General features: G+C 41.7%; 1 pseudogene; it reads right to left on the bottom strand.

Annotated features, from left to right (window-relative positions):
- Positions 1–11,922: 11,922 nt before the first annotated feature.
- Positions 11,923–12,923, bottom strand: LOC147606494 (transmembrane 9 superfamily member 7 pseudogene; annotated as a pseudogene).
- Between the last annotated feature and the right edge of the window lie 5,574 nt (positions 12,924–18,497).

The following is an 18,497-nucleotide window of genomic DNA, read 5'->3' as shown; positions in this document are numbered from 1 at the left end:
AATGCATTCCCAAACAAATCCTTTATTCACACCATGCACACGTATGTACATGAGCCCAGAAAGACCACTCAGAAAAACGCCTGACATACTTTGCCACCCCCCATCTGCTAGAGCATTCATGCTCAGCAGCAAAACACAATTCCAGTAGTCTCATCCACCAGGATCAAAAGGAAACAGCAACTCACCATCCCATTCCCCAGCATCCCTCAAACACCATGGCTGCATCATTGCACACCAAACACCAACCACACGCATCACAAAATCATTTATGTCCATCATCTGATCAGCATTCACAGACTCTGACCACAGCATCATTTTCAAGCCTTTGCTCTTCACCCACAACAAACCTCCTTATCTTCAAAACCTGTGGCATTCCAGCATTTAGCATCCCATCCATCAACACCTGTGAAGGCCAAGTTCGAGCATTTTGACCTTTCTGCACACAAAAATCCAAATCCTTTCCAACAGCAGTATCCACCAGCACTTCCAGCTCTTGTACTTTAGGCATCTCTTCACAATCATTCAGCTCAACTGGCTCAGAACCTTTGTCATCCATGGACTTTGCCTTCAGCATCTCAGCAACACGTAAGGTAGCCTTAGCTACACTTTCAACCATGTCAGCATCCATCTCCACCTCTGGTTCCTGCTCATCCAGGCTAGCAACTTCCCAAATATCATCCTCAGGCACAATGCTCACCACACAACGCTCTTCATCAGCCAAATCATTATGCATACCTTCTTCAGTGTTGCCAACCCCCCTGGTATCATCGTCCAAAGACTCCCCACATAATGCATCAAATGGAACAACATCTACCTCATCCATCTCGCAGGTACCATACCATCATCCAGCTGTCCAAGAAAATCCATAATGATAGGATCTTCCTCCATGCTCTCCACATCTGCATCACAAACCGTCTTCACTTCATCAGAAGTCTCTACCCCATCCTCCTCCCTTGTAGAATCTAGCACATCTTCAAAGCATCCTGTAACCAGCTCCTCTTCCTTCTTATCATCAGCTAGTCCCAAGGCATCATCCTCTTTGCTTCCATGTGCATGCATATCATCCAAATCCAAATGATCTTGAATAGGACCTTCCAACTCACTGTCCTGTACAGCCACGACATCCAAATCCAAAGAAAAATCCACTGGCAACTTCTCATCTTTACTTTGTTCCTTCACCTGCTTTTCATCCACCTGCGCATGCTTTTCAAACTTTGGAAAAAAATCAGAAGGCATATAAAACATACCCCTTTGTACCTGTATCGGCCTTTGAGGCTCCTGTCTAATCAAGCTTTGCATAGGACTCTTATCCACCTCAACCAAATTCACCTGCATATTCCTTGCAGACACAACACCTTCATACGGATAAATACCCATCTCCATCTGCTTCAAAACCTTGCCTTCCTTTTCCCTAGCAATGCTAACAGCATCATCGAATGACCTGGGATTCTTCAACTCAACCCTGACCCTCAAATGGGGTAACAGACCATCAATAAACAAGCTCTTCTTCAAAAACATAGGAGGAACTTCTTGCTTTAATGTCATACACCACTTACTCCACAAACATGTAAATACCTTCACAAAATCGTCGAGTGGTTGTCCATGTACCTGCTTTAAGATACTCAGCTCCTGCCAAACCACACTAGAATCCTCCACTTGCTGAAAATGCTCCAAAAGGCCTTCCTTCAACCTATCTAAGGTCAGAACACCAGCGTCCTGTGCTTCAAAACCCTTAAGCCAGCTTCGGGCATCTCCCTTCAAGAAAATCTTTATCAACCTCAGAACCTGCTCTTCATCTGTGACATGGTTGCTAATGCATGCCAGCTCCATCTGCTCCAAAAAATCAACCACATCTTCACCCTTCCTGCCATGAAACTCCGGATAAGACCACATCATGACAACCTGTAACAATCCCTGAGCTCTCCTCAGCAGAACACACGCCCTTCTAGGCAAAGAACAACGCCAGAGCTACTCCTCAGTGGGGGCACCAGAAGGATGTGAGGTGAAAAAAAGAAAGAAAACCCTGCCTCTATAGCCCTTCCACCTCGCAAACTTGGAATCACACACACGAACGGGGGCACCACCAGCCACCGGCTGGAACAATTCTCGCACTCACCACCCAACCCACGCCAGACAGACAGCATAAAACAGAGGCACCATAGACCAAGCAAACACCCAGCAATATATTTCCAAAAAACACTTCATACAAGCTTCTCCCGACACAGAAGCCTTACTCACACAACCATAAACAAACACCCAGCAATATATTTCCAAAAAACACTTCATACAAGCTTCTCCCGACACAGAAGCCTTACTCACACAACCATAAACAAAACACTGACTCAGACCTGCCGAGGATACACCACATCCCCGACCACGAACCTCTCGCCTGCCTGCTGTACCAATCACACCAGAATGAACCCGACCACTCTCACTCCAGAAGGCGCCCACACCAGCTAACCCTCGAGTCCTCTGCAACCCATCACTTCTCCATGTGTTGTTAGCAGAGCAGCTACACCAACACTTCTCTCTCTCACTCTCTATCTCTGTGCTGATCCTCTGCCAGCCCGCAACAAACCCACTTCCTCTTGCAGCTTATCTGCCCTTTGTCTCTGCCCTGCTACCGGCCCACCACCAAGCAGCAACACCTATCCTTCTCTCGGCTTCACTCGGCACCCATTCTGTCCACAACCCTGTCTCCTAGGTGGCCCACACCAACAAACCTGTCACTTGCAGCTTATCTGCTCCCCTTTTGTCCTCGCTAGCAGCTCCCTTTGATGCCAGCACCCGTCTCTTTCCCACAGGCAGTGCCCCACCAAAACCTCTGCCTTCTCCAACACGCATGTCCTCCATGCTTGCCTTCAGCACCTACCTTGCCCATAGGAGGCTTCCACTTGACCCATCCCTGTCAGCCCGACCTGCATGTCCACACCAACCTTGCTGCAGCTGCACAATCACCCAGTTGTCTCACCTACTAGGCGGCTCCACGTCTCTGCTCCCCAGCCCTTGACTGTTACCTTGCGTCAACCACAGCTGCGCCTACTCAAAACTCCACGCTTCAGCCCAAACGGTTGTTCTCTTACCACGCCAGCCCACGGTCTTTACACCAGCTGCGCCTCACAATGCTCCACGCTCACCTGCACACGGGAGGCTCCACTTCATATACCTGCAGCAGCAGCTACACTGCGCTCCTCCACCACGCTAGAGAGCCCCCCGTAGCCTCACCAGCCTGCTCCTGGCCAACAACTTCCCTTGGCTTGTCTTGCAGAGCTGCGCCTGAGAGCATCCTACAACAACACGGCGACGGCCTTTTTGTCTTCTCGAACTCGCTATGCTTCGCCATCTTCTGGAGGGTATACGCTGGCAGCCCTTCAACGCTCCACGCCAACGTTACCAGCTGGCAACGTTCATCCTCCTTTTATTTTACTTTCCCTTAAAGCCACCAATTCCTTCCACCTAATGCCCAAGGCTACATTAGCCTATCAATCATTAAAAGACCTCCAAAACCCAAAACAAATACCTCTTTCTCAAGGCAACACTGGCCCCTTCAGTTTTTAATGCCCATGCCTCCATACACATCTTCAAGATGCAGCCTTTAATTGCCCAATTATTTCTTTGGACGCGCACACAATTCCAGACAACCGAGTAACTTATGTCATCTCCAACAATCTCTCACCGGACAAGCCTCAAAACAAAAGCATCCACCCAGAGCATCTGGCAATGCATTCCCAAACAAATCCTTTATTTACACCATGCACACGTATGTACATGAGCCCAGAAAGACCACTCAGAAAAACGCCTGACAACAATCTGACACGTGAGCATGCAAGTGAAAGGCCGATTAGAGTTTTAAAGAATGCTAAAAGAAGCGAGTAAAGACTAGTCAAAGTGAGACTAAGTAGTAGATAGTGCTATGCAAAGGCAAGTGTGTTTGTACACTACAGGTTATGACCACAGTCTCAATGTCCTACAAGTGTTTAAGTTATTCCTAAGTGGCAACCCTACTTTCAGCCCAGTTGCCAAGATGGCAATAGTGAGAGTTGTGATAGCAGTGGCTGCGTCAAAGCAATGATCTTTACATCAGATGGATGTAAAGAATGCATTCTTGCATGGGGATTTGCAGGAAGAGGTGTATATGTTGCAGCCACCTGGTTATGAGGATGTGAGTCACCCCGAGCATGTTTGCAGGTTGAAGAAAGCCTTGTATGGCTTAAAACAAGCACCAAGAGCATGGTCTGACAAGATTTTTGAATATAATGTTACTATTGGCTTTCATGTAGCCAATGCAGATTTCTCGCTATATGTGAGACACAGTGATAGAGGGGTTGTGCTTGTTGTCATCTATGTAGATGACATGATCATTACGGGGGACCATGATGCAGAGATCTTTGATGTAAAGATCTTGCTTAGACAGAAGTTTGAGATGAAGGATCTGGGGGAGCTGAGATATTTCTTGGGTATTGAGGTGATTAGGTCACCTCATGGTATTGGATTACTACAGAGACAGTATGGCTTGGACATGCTGTCCAAGTATGGCATGATAGGCTATAAGCCTATCTCAGTGCCATTGGATCAGAATGGCAAGTTGAGTGCACATTCAGGAGAGATTTTGGAGGATCTTACTATGTATAGGCGCATAGTAAGAAGCTTGATCTACATGACGATCACCAGGCCAAATTTGAGCTATGCTGTTGGGTTGGTGAGTCAGTTTATGCAGGTTCCTCGAAAGCCACATTTAAATGCATTAAGATGCATACTGAGGTGTGTGAGATCTACTTTGCATTGTGGACTATTTTTTGAAAGTGGGAGAGAGATATGTGTACATGGGTACACTGATGCTAATTGGGGTGGTAGTATCTCAGATAGAAGATCTACTAGTGGCTTCATGTTTTCTTTTGGGAGTGCTGCTATGACTTGGAGCAGCAAGAAGTAGCCTACGGTTGCTCTATCCAGTACAAACAGAGGCTGAGTACAGAGGTGCTGCTATGGCAGCATGTGAGGTAGCTTGGTTGAGAAAGCTACTGCACATTTGGGTCTATCAATGGATAGACAAGTTGTCATTTTCTGTGACAACATTGGCATTATACAGTTGGCCAAGAACCTAGTTTTTCATGCTCGCCCGAAGCATATAAAGGTGCACTACCATTTTGATAGAGAGAAGGTTTTAGCAGGAGACGTTGACCTTGTTTATGTCAGCACACAGGATCAGGTTGCTGACATCTTCACCAAAGAATTGGGTATAGAGAAGCTCCGCAAATTCAGGGCTTCGCTTGGTGTACATGAGATTGAGTTGAGCTCGAGGGGGAGTGTTGAGATATCAAGCTCATCTAGTGAGGCGGTGGACACTAATGAGCCGCATGGGGGATAGGCCCCACACTTACACCATTGGCATGGTTGGTGAGATCATGGGTGATATGCGGCCAGTGGGATGATAGGCTGTGTGACAGCCATTCTAGAGACTGGCATAGTTATAGCGCTAGCTCATTTAGTTGGGTTCACACTATAGAGAACCCTAGTATGTATTTGGTTGAGTACCTTTTCATATTGTGTGTACTCTTATCTTTGTATATGGTGGTGTGTTGAGTGTTGTGTGAAGAAGAAGAAGATTTTCAGCCTCTCACCTTGTGTGTTCTCTTTTAGGGTTTTGTGAGTGTGTGCTCTTGCAGGAGCTCAAGCTCTCTTCTCCCCTCCATCTTTTCACTGAAGTCATCTACTAGTGTGCCTTAGCAACATCTAGAGGTTCCCAACTAGTGGGATTTAAAGCCTTGCATGCATTTGTGTTTTGCTAGCCTTCGTTTGTATGCGTAGCACGTTTTGGGTTTCTTTTACATATTTTTGGGGGATTCTATAGAGATTGTTCATATGCAGTTATGGGCTATTCATTTTATCACTATCCATTGCCTTGCTACTCATCATCATCGTTGTCGACATCACTAGGACACAGTTGACATTTTCTCATGCTCTATATTCAGCTAACATTTTGAGTCACTTGTTGCATATCATTTGCCAAGTTCACACATACATTTGGCACCATGTGACTCCAATCTTTAAATCTTCTTCACCAACATCATGCAATAATGGGGGAGCATATTCATGTCATCTATGGATGTATGAGCTTGAGGGTTTATCACCTAGCCAGTTTAGTCTACTTGATGAGGGAGATATATGTGCTTGATGGTCTAGATGATACTCCACACATGGTGAATTTCTTGTTAACTTATGTGGCTATCTTGACACGAACAGTCTAACATTGTTCGCTTGGGATGATGTGCCTGGAGACTTAAGCGAGCGACCTACACTCATGAGTAGTTATGGTCATGTTCATAAGGATGTGGACCATTTAGATGATGATGATGTATCACACCCACATACCTATGATGATATATCACACCCACATACACATGATGACATATCACACCCACATACACATGATGATATTGATGTTTCAGACACACATACACATGATGATTGTGATACATATGCACATTATGATGATGTATGTGATAGTACTAGCTAGAGTGATGTATGTCAATTAGATCATGTGGGCATGATCTCGATGGGAAGGATGACAATGAGCATTCCGAGCATTATGATTGATGATATGCCTTTGTCTACCTATATTACAACGGATCATAGTGATGCATTAGACTATCATGAGGATCAGATTTTGATTAGTGATGCATCCATTGCCACGTTTGAGATTCACGATGATGATACTTCACATGTTGATGAGCATACGATGATAATGCATGAGGAGCATAGACCTTAGTTCCTAGGGATAGCTGAGGTTGGCTACTCTTTTAGGTATTCTATTCATGGGGATATCTATGATTATATCTCTAGTCCTAGGTCTCATAGCATACCTAGCAACATTCACTTGGATTTAATGCATATATTTGGACAGTCTCAGGAGCATAGTGATGACTTTGTTGAGGTGATACCTCATAGGAGAGAGGACTATGCATATGGATTTATAGAGCTTTTCATTTGATTTAGATATCTACTTAGATCCATTGTTATTTGAGAAGCCCCTGTATCATAGAAAGAGTAGAGAAACTAACCAAGTTCATAAGGGATGTGCCCAACTGCACTCAGGAGCATAAAACAGCTAAAATCAAGAAGCTAATCTTCCATAATATAGCTCACAATTGTAGGGGAAAGGTGTGTCACTCACCTCATGAATGCTTGTGCTCTTGGATTCTCATAGCCGTGCAGCCACACTCCAAAACTCCACTCCAACACTACCTCATGACACTCCAATCGAAGGTCGACCCTCCTCTCACTCAATCTCTCTCTCTCACATGCACTCACACATATACAATGAGCAGATAGTAGTTGTAATTGAATTAGACAAGCAAGTAAGACACACAAGAGAGTAGATAAGAAGATCACTCTATTAGTTGCATAAGAGAATGAATGGTGAGAATACAATATAACCCTTATCTTGGCCCCTAGTCTTCACACCTTGGTGGCATTACTTAAAATATAAGTCCATGGCTATCTAGCACCGCCTCCATAATTAATCTCGTTGCGTGCCTTTAGAAGCGACGACGATCACGCATGTAAAATATATAATGTTAGCATTATTAATGTCAACGGCCAAATGAAGTGACGGTTGTGAATGGATGGTTGGATGCTAGAGAGGTGTCTAATGAGGGTTAACATGCCCCCCTTCCTAATGCAAATTTGATCCTTGAAATATGTCAATGAATATTCCTCAAGGCTGTTTGCTGGTTGTATGTTGGCATTGCAAATGTCGAAGGTCTTGGCAGGTCTACAAGGCAACATGGTACAACGAGTAAGGTGTTCTTGTGGAAACATCAAGGATAATGCAAACATCAATCAAGGAATGATAAAAGAGTTTTTTGACTAGTGAAAGTTTCTAGTTAAGATAAGGGTAATATTAAGGTTGGTCTAAATTTGATCTAAACTAAGATGGAATAAAAAGCATGCCTCCGATTATGACCTTAGACTTGACGCACTATCACTTTGGTGAAACCATCTCTAGCTATTATCTAGTCTCATAAAATAAACTACTCAGTGATTATTATAAGCATTTGTTTTGATTCCAAAAATATAAAAGTAGGTCACCACCTTGCAGAGACGTACTAAGCCATGGCACCGAGAGACCTCATAAAAGAGTATCTAAGACCGCTAAGTAGCTCTAGAGTGATGACTATTTTTTTAAAGCCCTTTATTAATAGGTTTTGAGTCATAAGGTCCCATCCCATGGAGATTAAGGCTACGGTCCCAAGGCTCCATCACTATGAGCTAAAAGTCCTACCTAGATCGCACATGGTGGTAATGGTTATCTTCTTGTGTAGTTTTTCTTTATTTTTTTAAAATAAATTAGTTTCACTTTCACAATTCACCTATAAGTCTCTATTCTAACTAAAGAGGGAACACTAAGAAAGGTGGGGTACTTGGCATACTCTAAGGTTGATCTCAGGGAGGATTGAACTAGGACCAAAGCGTAAATGGTTATCCATGTAATAACTAGAAAATTGATAGACCAATTACATAACGATGCAAGCAAGTACTCAAAGATTGAAGCAATAACAAAAGATGAGGATGGGTCAGAATACACCTAGGCAATGAGGAAAATCTTGCCCATAATAAGGTTGCACGTCCATTGCATGTTGTAAATCTAGAGCTAGTCTACATGATTGCACCTCAATAACCTATCAATCAAACTTATCTAGCAAGCTCATCGTTAGATAACCATAGTACATAAGCATGCTCTAATTCTTCGTTCACTAGGTTGATTTTCCTCCTCACTTGGGTGTGCTTCATATAAATATGTGTCCTCTGGTATACTAGGCAATGGTCTGCGTGCATCCTCACTGTGATATAGCATGGGTACTATAGGTAAGTGAGCTAAGTTGCTACCATGAGCTGAGCTGTCTAGGAAATTAATCACCCACCATGCTTTAGAAGGGACAAGAAAGCGAAAACATTACTGCCATAAATGACGGTGTAAGTCCATAAGTTCTTACCCTCCTTCCTTCCTCTTCATGTTGTTCCTGTGTAGTTCTGTCTTGATAGGGTCCTCTCAGTAGGTAACGTACACTCACGTGATCATGTCGTTGTGGTGTCTCCCCTACCATGGACTACGATAGTCATGTACCTAATCGCCTAAAATAAGTTCTACAGTGCCAACATAAGTAGGATGCTACATACAACATGCGATGCCTACAGGTAATACATGGTGCAAGGGGATGGAGCCTTAGGTAGAGCAGGTCTACAAACGTAGCTCCACAACAACTCTCCCCTAGTGGTGCATAAAAATAGCATGAGTGGGTCTGGAAAGGAAGAATACTTAGCTACCCTCCATAGTACCATCCTTGTAATCCAGGTCCAGGATAGGGTCACTCATGTTGGTCCACGAAAATTCCATGCTCACAGCCTATAACATAGAGTCGTACTTCATTCTTTTGTTTTGACATGTGCTCTTTCTCATTATCTTTTTTTTTTAAAAAAAATTGTTAGTCGAATATTTAGTATGTGTATAGGTACTATATTGTTGTACATATTGATACAAACTATATTATCATGGGGTAGCTTTTTCCAAGAGGCTCCCTCTTGATATGGACATGAACTTTGTTTTGGGAAGCAAAATGTGGGGGGTAAAAGTAATGATATTAGCATAGGTCTTCCCTTCTTGCTTTCTATCATACCTTGACCTCTTAAAGGGTATTGTAGATTTTTTGTAACCATCCCTTCAAGTTTCCATCAACTTGCTTTCAATGGATCCTTGTTTCCATTTATTGCCTGTGTGAGAAAGGGAGAAGGGAAGAGAAGAGAGAACATCTCAAAAAACAACCTTTGAAAATAAGAATTTAGTGGAATCTATTATCCTGCCACACAACAGCCTCCCTCAACTTTTTTCCCTAGTTTACTTTTAATACCCACCACGTGGGGCCCAAATTCATCCTGCTCGCATCCGAGTTTACTTTGCTCATCCGCCTGCCACCTGGCAGTATGCCGTTCTAGCCCTCTCCTGCACAGCGATGCAATAGCTTTGTCTGCTCTGCAGCCTCTGGGTATTTCGCACGAGATGACCTGGACGCGGCCGTTTCATATAATGACGGTGCTGCCTTCCTTAACGGTCTCTGCAACCAGTTGCACACGTATCCGCTCTACTCCCCCACCTCCGAGGTCTGCCAAGGCTTGTACGCGCAACAGCTATGGCAATAAGGGAGTCGTGTTTCAACTAAGGGCCACAACTTACCCACTCACACTATTGACCAAGAACAACTTACCCACCCACTCACACTATTGACCAAGGACAACTGCCCACAACTTTAACTAATGGATGATACATCCATCATCTAGAAGTTTTTCACACACCCAATATATCATCTAAAGGTTTCTTACACACCTTCCTCATGTGCCTACAAAATCATTTTCATGAATCCACCATACAGTAACAAGTATATTTTAGGATGCACATGTAAATGGGATGGGTTAGGTGCATGGACTTAGGGTCATGCACATGTAGGATTAGGGCAGATGGGCCTTGTGACTATAAAAGGCATGTGTTCTAGGACTATTATAGCTTTTAAATGATATCTTTGGACTATCATTACACTTTACTTTTTGTTGTTCTTAGTGTTAATCTCTCAAGCTTTTGTTAATCCAAGTTCATAAGGTTATTCCAAGGCTAAGCTAGATGTTGCTTTCTTTTATTGGTATCAGAGTTGTTGGCTTGGATCTTGATGCTTTGATTAGGAGATTAATCATTTTTGGATTATTGTGAACTCAATTTTTAGAATGCATTTTATTGATCATGATTAGTGTTAATCATTCAGAATTGATTTTTACACAATTTTCAGATTTGTTAATTTCTTGATTTAAGAAGATTAGTAATGAAATTTGTTTTAATCATTATTGAATTTATATAATTAATCACTATTTTCAAAACCATAATCCATTTTACTCTTTGATTTCTTAAAGTTCTTGATCTTGATTTTTTGAAATTTTCTTGATTTTCAAAATTCAGGTTTACATAAGTTTTAGCAAATCTTTTTTGAGTGATCTGTTGCATTATCTTGCTTAGGGAGCATACTTTTTAAGAGATTAATCCTTAGAGCCTGTATTTTTTCAAGAGTGAAACCCTAGATTGCCAAACTTAGAGTTTTTGAAGGTATATTGCAAGAAGAATGTTGTGCAAAAAATGCAAGAGAAAGGTTGTTATGCAAAAAGTTGATGGAGTTTCAAGAAAGTGTATAAAATCTTTTTGTAGTTTTAAGAAGTTTGCAAAATTTCAGATTGTTGTGCAAGATTTGGTGCAGAAATTTTAGATTGATGTGCAAGATTTGGTGCAAAAATTTTCAGATTACTCTGGAGAGTCTTCAAGGTTACTCTGCAGAGATTTTTGGTTCTTGTGCAAAGTGTAGGTTGATATACAGAGTCACGGGAGCAGTTTACACTTTTCAAAGGTTGTTGTGCACAATTTCTTTTCAAAGATTTTTGTGTGGAACAATGTAGAGTATTGAAGACTATGCACAAATCAATTTAATGCAAAGATTTATGTGCAGATTGCTAGAAATAGTTTGCTATATCAATCTTCTTAATTTTTATGCAACTTTAGTTTATAAGATCTTTTTCAAGATAAAGGCACACAGAAGACATAACATAGAAGTGTTGCAAGATTTGTGAATCTTGCTAAAATTCAAGTGAAAAGGGATATTTACATGTAACCTTGGTGGATGCAAAGCAAAAGGATTGAATTAGTGCAAGAGTTTAATGCAATATTGATCTATGCAATACAATCTTGTGTATTCTTGGTTAAGTTTGATCAAATTTTATGTATTACAATCTTCCCAACAATCTTTTTACAAGCCCCTTGTCCACAAAAACTCATGAAGAGTGAGGTCCTCACATTAAAATTTTCCCTGTTCTTACTTCGTACATACAAACTCAACTGATCTTCAGTGAGGCATATATGCTCCTCACAAACTAAAAATAAGCGTAGAAGCCAATTGTGCTCAGCAAAAAAAGTAGTAGGAGATGATAACCATGTAGCCAAAATACAACACACAAGACACCAGCTTTATTATCTCCATCTTGGTGAAGAAGTAGAATGCGGCATAAAGCAATAGATAGAGTGAAGAACCAGAGGTCAAACATGCCCTCCACCACCACTAGTAATCTTCACTACTTTTTTATTCTTATCAGCACAAAAAAGTAGCAAGACATGATAACCATGTAGCCAAAATACTTTTTTATTCTTATCAGCACAAAAAAGTAGCAAGACATGATAACCATGTAGCCAAAATACAACACACCAGACACCAGTTTTGTTATCTCCTACTTGGTGAAGAAGTAGAATGCGGCATAAAGCAAGAGATAGAGTGCTCAAGACCGAGAGGTCAAACATGCCCTCCACCACTTGTGGTAATCTTCACTATAAAGTTGGAAGTAGTAGAGCACAATTGTGATCTCTACACAAGTCATGATCAGAATTAAAAAGATGATCAACAAGATTAACCCAAAGATGTAGTAGAACTACTTAAGCCATATGGAGGTAAGTATGAAGAAGATCTCGATGAATACAGACCTCAATGGTAATATGTTGGCTTCATATACCAAGCTCTAGCATTTGTCTTGGAATCTTATTTGTTCTTATTCAATCTTCAATAGCTGGTTTTTTATACCCAAAATAGCTTCCAATAAAGACAAGGGTACATAGATTCCAAATCACAAGAATACCAATGCAAACATGGTACCAAAAGGCATTATCTAGAGGACTTTTCACCCCAAATCAACGCATTGAGATATTGAAGGGAGCACAAAGAAATAATAGGGTTTTTACACACCTTCTTTAGACCATTCACACCTACACCTTCCCATTTCACATTGGTCTTCCATTCCACACTCACTAAAGTTTTGACCCCTTTTACACTTTCTTTATCCCTCATAAATTTTTAATCTTTTCACACCCGTTCCATATCCTTTCAACCATCCATTCCATACTCCATGTGGCTCACATGACATTTTTCCCACTTCTAATTGGGCACCCGAATATTTTGCACCTTGTGGTGTTTGTTCATAAGCTTTGAGTTTGTAGGGTTGCTCACACGTTTGAGGTTCTTATACATGTGTGTATACTTTTGGGAGTTTGAGGGCTCTTTCACATTGTTCATATGTTATGTTTGGGTAATTCACATACATTGTGAGTGTTATTCCCACACTTTGAGGTTCTTATACATGTGTGTATACTTTTGGGAGTTTGAGGGCTCTTTCACATTGTTCATATGTTATGTTTGGGTAATTCACATACATTGTGAGTGTTATTCCCACACTTTGAGGTTCCTTGGTGATTGTTCACATACTTTAACACATTGTGGACTTGTTTCACACACTTGTGGCCTTGTTTCGACTCCTCTCCACTAAGGATGGATTTGAAAGAACCTTTTAGTGTGTTTGCAAGTCTAAAAAGTTTTCAATATTGGAGATGGCTGCTATGATGACGTACCAATGTTTCATGGCCATGCTAGTGCAGATCCGAAGCAGTTCTTGGTAGGGATGGACTTACAACCTTCACCTTTGGTAAGGAGAGGGATGGCAACAAGCTGACTTCGCTGACCATGTTGTTGAAAGGAGATGCTAAAGGTGGTTTGCAGACATGGAGACCTCAGCCAAATGAGGGTCAGACATATGAGGATATCAAGGTGGCTTTGGTGCAATATTACGAGCAGAGTGAATCCCTGGATGCTTTATAGAAGGGGATTCAAAATTTAAAGCATAATTTGTCTGATGTTTTTGATAGGTTTGTATATCATTTTCAAGATTTGTGGGAAAGATGGGACAATTCTTTGAGAACAGAGCACTCGCCTATCCTTCTCCAGCATCTTCATGTGGATCTGAAGGAGAAGGTGGAATCGAAGAGGCCAATGACTTTTAAAGAAGATTTATGGATTGCTAGGGAGAAAGAATGGAAGATATAGTGAATGGCTCAGAAGTAAAGAGAGGTTTAGGTTGAAGGAAGATTAGTCATGCCTAGGGAGAGAGGAGCAGAGGAGGGAAGAGTTGCTTGAGTAGTCCTAGTGGTGGTGGTCACAGACTAGCTTATGCAAGGAATCACTCATTCGACTCAGAAGATGGAGAATCTAAACTTGAATCTCATCAAAGGGGGTAGAAATGCTCCTAGGGTAGGAGACAGAGATGGTTTAAGAGGTAGGGGAAGTGAAGGACCCAATATGAATGTTGAGTGTTTTAGCTGTATGGTGAGGGGTCATATTTCTCCTCACTATCCTTATCCTAGGAGAATGGGAGGTGACATTTACCCTTTGCCACCTAGGAGAGAAGACAAACATGATATTAGGAGAAGGGAGGAAATGCCAAACCATTAGATGCCACACGCTCAACAACAGCCAGGGAATGGTCCTAGATAGGGAAATGTGAACTTGATTGTTTTGGGGTTGGACCAGCACGTAAGGAGACAAGTTAGGTATGATATGGCCACCCAAGGGAAGGGAGCTAATTGAGGAGAGCATTACAATTGTGGTGCTACATTTCCACCTCTGTATCCATCTACATCTCCTCCATCTCCATTTGCTAGGTACAATGGCTCTACGGGACATCACCAACAAGCAATCAAAGTTTCGCTTGCACGTGGACTTAGACGAGGAGTATGCCACAATGCAAAGTAATCGAACGAAGGGATGTATTCCTCATGAGGTGCTACGACTTCAAGGTGCAAAAGCCATTGATCTTTGGACTGATGGAAGCATTTATCCCCTTGATCCACAGACTAGTGCACCTCCCCCTTTTCGTAATATCACGCAGGTCGTACGCTTCTTGGGTGACTGTTATAATGGTTTCTTAGGGTACTGTCAGAGGCTCTATTCTTTGTACTTGCAGGAACTCTCAAATCAAAATCACCTCAGGAAGCTTCTAAAATTATGCAAGGCAGAAAAGGAAGAATGTGCGTCAACTTTCATGGCCACAAAGGAACATATGCTGGCTCGACTCAAGGATCTAGAGAAGGAGGATGCAGAGCAGAAGATGAAGCTTCATGAAGGTGTGGAAAGCAAGGATCGAGTTATAGAGAACTATCTTCGTCTTCAAAACTCGACTCGGAACCTTCGCCGATGTGTCGATCATTTCACTCACCTCCCCGTGGGATATAATGCAAGGCAGCGAAAGCGCAAGCCTCTGAGTCTTCTTTCCAAAGATGGGGAGCTCGCAAGTGACGTGTGCGTCAAACAAGGTAATCACAGCTTCAAAACTAGCATTACATTCCTTTTTCATATAGTTATGTCATTGACTCTGAACTATGTGATGTCCAGGGAATGTGCTAAAGCAATATTAGGTTGTTCCAATACTGAGGAGTCTATCCTTGAGCACATTATTCCAGAGCAGAAAGTAATCAATATGATAACCAATCCAGTAAATGGTGCATTGCATGACAGGATTCAAAAGTATTTTCTCAAGAAATTCGAGTAGATTGTCAGTCCCGTTGACATGCTCACTGTGTGCGACACAACAGGTATCAGTGATGATAAGGGATATAGGGCTTTGTATACTTGCATCACAGCACGTTTACGAGGCAAAGGAATGACACGATCTATACTTCCAACACCATACAGTATAGTTATGACAAGGAAGTCAGCAAACAACAATATTGCCGACTTGCTAGGCGGCTAAACAGATGGGTGGATGGTAGCATGCCAATGTCAAATTCAAAAGATTTTGCTTACAACAAGTTTAACAATGTTTACTTCGAGGTGGAGGCGCTTCAACGAGCTATGATTCTGTTTTATGATATGACATTAGAGGAGACGGATGGAAAGGCTATATTTGTCCTCAAATTGGATGAATGTCAGGTTGTAAAGGGCCAAAGGGTGGAACGTACAAGTCTGACACTCATGAGCAGGGCATTGAAGCGAAAGAACTTAGACGGCGAAGATGAAACAGGTGATGCGGAGAATAACTTGCACACAAAGCGACGCAAGCAAGATTACTTTGGAGTGCAGTCTGAGAAGAATAGGCTCCGTGCGAAAGTGTCTTCCCTCTGACCATATTGCATTATATAGTTTGTACCAACATTAAACAAAAACATGATAATTAGTATATATAGTGCATTAAACAAGGTATATATATGAGATAGAGATGAAGAATGTACTTACTTGAGGTTCACATACTCTTGCATACTCATGCTCTTCTCTTGTGATCATCTCTCCATTTTACAATGCCATCAATATTGCCATACGAAGCGATTATTGATCACATTTGGTAGAGGTTCCAAGCTAGGTGGGAATGGCTAGCATCTTTTTTTCTCTTCTGAAAGCACTTCTCTCATCCTTTCGTCTATTGATTGCATCCTTGTATCTCTCAATCCACTTCTCCATGATGGGACTATTTAGAATGTAGAATGTATTCACCTTGTGGCGTAATGCTTCATCTAGTCTTCGTTGCCTTCCTTTTCTCTCTAAGGCACATTAGTGATTAGTCGGTCATCCTCCTCATTGCTCCATAATCGTGGCATTGAAGGATCTATGCGAGATAGATATTTTGAGATATACACAAGAGACTCTTGCATAAACCATCCCTCTACCATGCTTGCGTCTAGCCTTGCTCTTTGTCTTACAAAGTCCTTCAAGGTTTTCATGAACCTTTCAAGGAAAAACATCATTGAACATGAACAATGCCGCATAACGCCACTTCATCAACCAAATGCACCACAAGATGCAATTGGCTAGTGAGAATTGTTCTAGGAAAGTTGTCCCCCTCGATCATACACACATCCTCAATACCATTGAGACCAGCCATTTTAATGGATCCTTTAAGGATATGTACCTACATACATAGCAATTACGTGTACTATCTACCAATACATAACTTGTGAGCGCCTAAGAATTCTAAATAAGTAATATAACAATAAGAAAGTCGAAAGAAGATTGAGTGTCTAGACATCCCATTTGGTGGTGGATTGGGAGTGCTTCTCCATGTCTCAAACCAATCTCTACCCCTCACCACAAGTGATGAGACATCATGTGGCACATACTTGGGATGATGTGAGGGAGGAAGAAATCGATGATGTTTGTCATACATCACCTTCTCAAGTGTAGAGGGTCTTTCCAAAACAAGTGATGGTCCACAAATATCAGACATGCATGATCTCTAGAGGTTGTGAGACCTATTTAATTGAGATGATTGAGATAGAGATATAAACTTAAAATTTAAAGGCTAAAACTTATGCATATAAGGTTCAAGTAGGTACCTGAGCCCTCCAAGAACCCGGGATAGTCATGCATCATCCAAAGAAAAACTCCTTTCACACCAGTGCCTTACGCCTACATTAGGGAAAGGTTGAGGTCTATAGGGGCCCTTTAAGATGCCATGTGATTAAAAGGTTATTAAGAAAAAGGGCCAATCATGTGATGCCATGTATACAAAAATGTTGGGTGATTAAAGGTGGTCAAAAGATTCTCTAGAAGATGCTGTTTTGTACTTTTCATTCCCAAAAAGGAGGGGGGGAGTTTTTGAAATTTCGGATATCCATAACTTCTACATATGAGTTCAAAATTTGTCGGAGATTAGAGATCCATAATCTACTCGCTGAGCTCTTTCCATAGATATGTCACATGATATGGTTTTGCCCACTCAATTTTAAATTCAATTTTGGCGAGAAACTTTGAATATCAAACTTCTAGCCATTTGAAGAATAAGAAGGTATCTAAAGTCAAAGAAACTTAACATTTTGACAAAAAGTCATTCAAATCATAATATGGCAGCTTAAAGGGCCCCTATAGACCTCACCTTCCCCTAATGTTTATTGGCCTTGAAACATCATGTACTTTTATACCTCGCCATAGTGTCTCAACATCCTTAACCAAAGGCTCGAGGTACACATCCATTTTTACCACCTTATATTTGTCTGGTATACAAGGAGAGTAAGCATGATATGACCTTTCTTGATTTCCACCCATTGAGGGAGGTTGTAATTCACCAATACAATAGGCCAACTAGACCATGATGTGGACTTGAAGCCAAGTGGGTTAACACCATCCATGCCCAAGCGAAGACGTAAGTGATGAGGCTCATCTTTAAACTCTGGCCATTGATGCTTCACATGTTTCCATGCCGATGAATCAACTACGATCCTCATGATGGCATCGATTGAGCGATGAGTAGCATGCCACATCATGAGTTCTACAATCCCCTTGCATTTAAACATGTGTTGGATGTGAGAAATGATAGGGAAGTGTCTCAAAACCTTTCGGCGGGGAACTTTATCACCTTGTAAATCATTCCTATAGTTTCTCTCTCCACATTGTAGACATTTTTTTATCAACCCCTCTAAAAAGCATGCAATCATTGGGACATGCATGTATTTTTGTGTAATCCATACCTAGCATAGAGAGAATTTTATGACACCCATCTCGTGAGTTCCGTAATAGATTTTGAGAGAAAAGAATCTTCTTGAGAAGCCTACAACATAGGGTAAGAAATTATATGTCAAAATATTAGCATATAGAACATAAAAT

This window comes from Cibotium barometz, chromosome 57 (assembly GCF_041138505.1).
Source record: "Cibotium barometz isolate CiBa-2024 chromosome 57, ASM4113850v1, whole genome shotgun sequence".
Lineage (NCBI taxonomy): Eukaryota > Viridiplantae > Streptophyta > Polypodiopsida > Cyatheales > Cibotiaceae > Cibotium > Cibotium barometz.
Note: the sequence above shows the minus strand (reverse complement) of the source record. Positions and strands in the feature narration are given on the sequence as shown.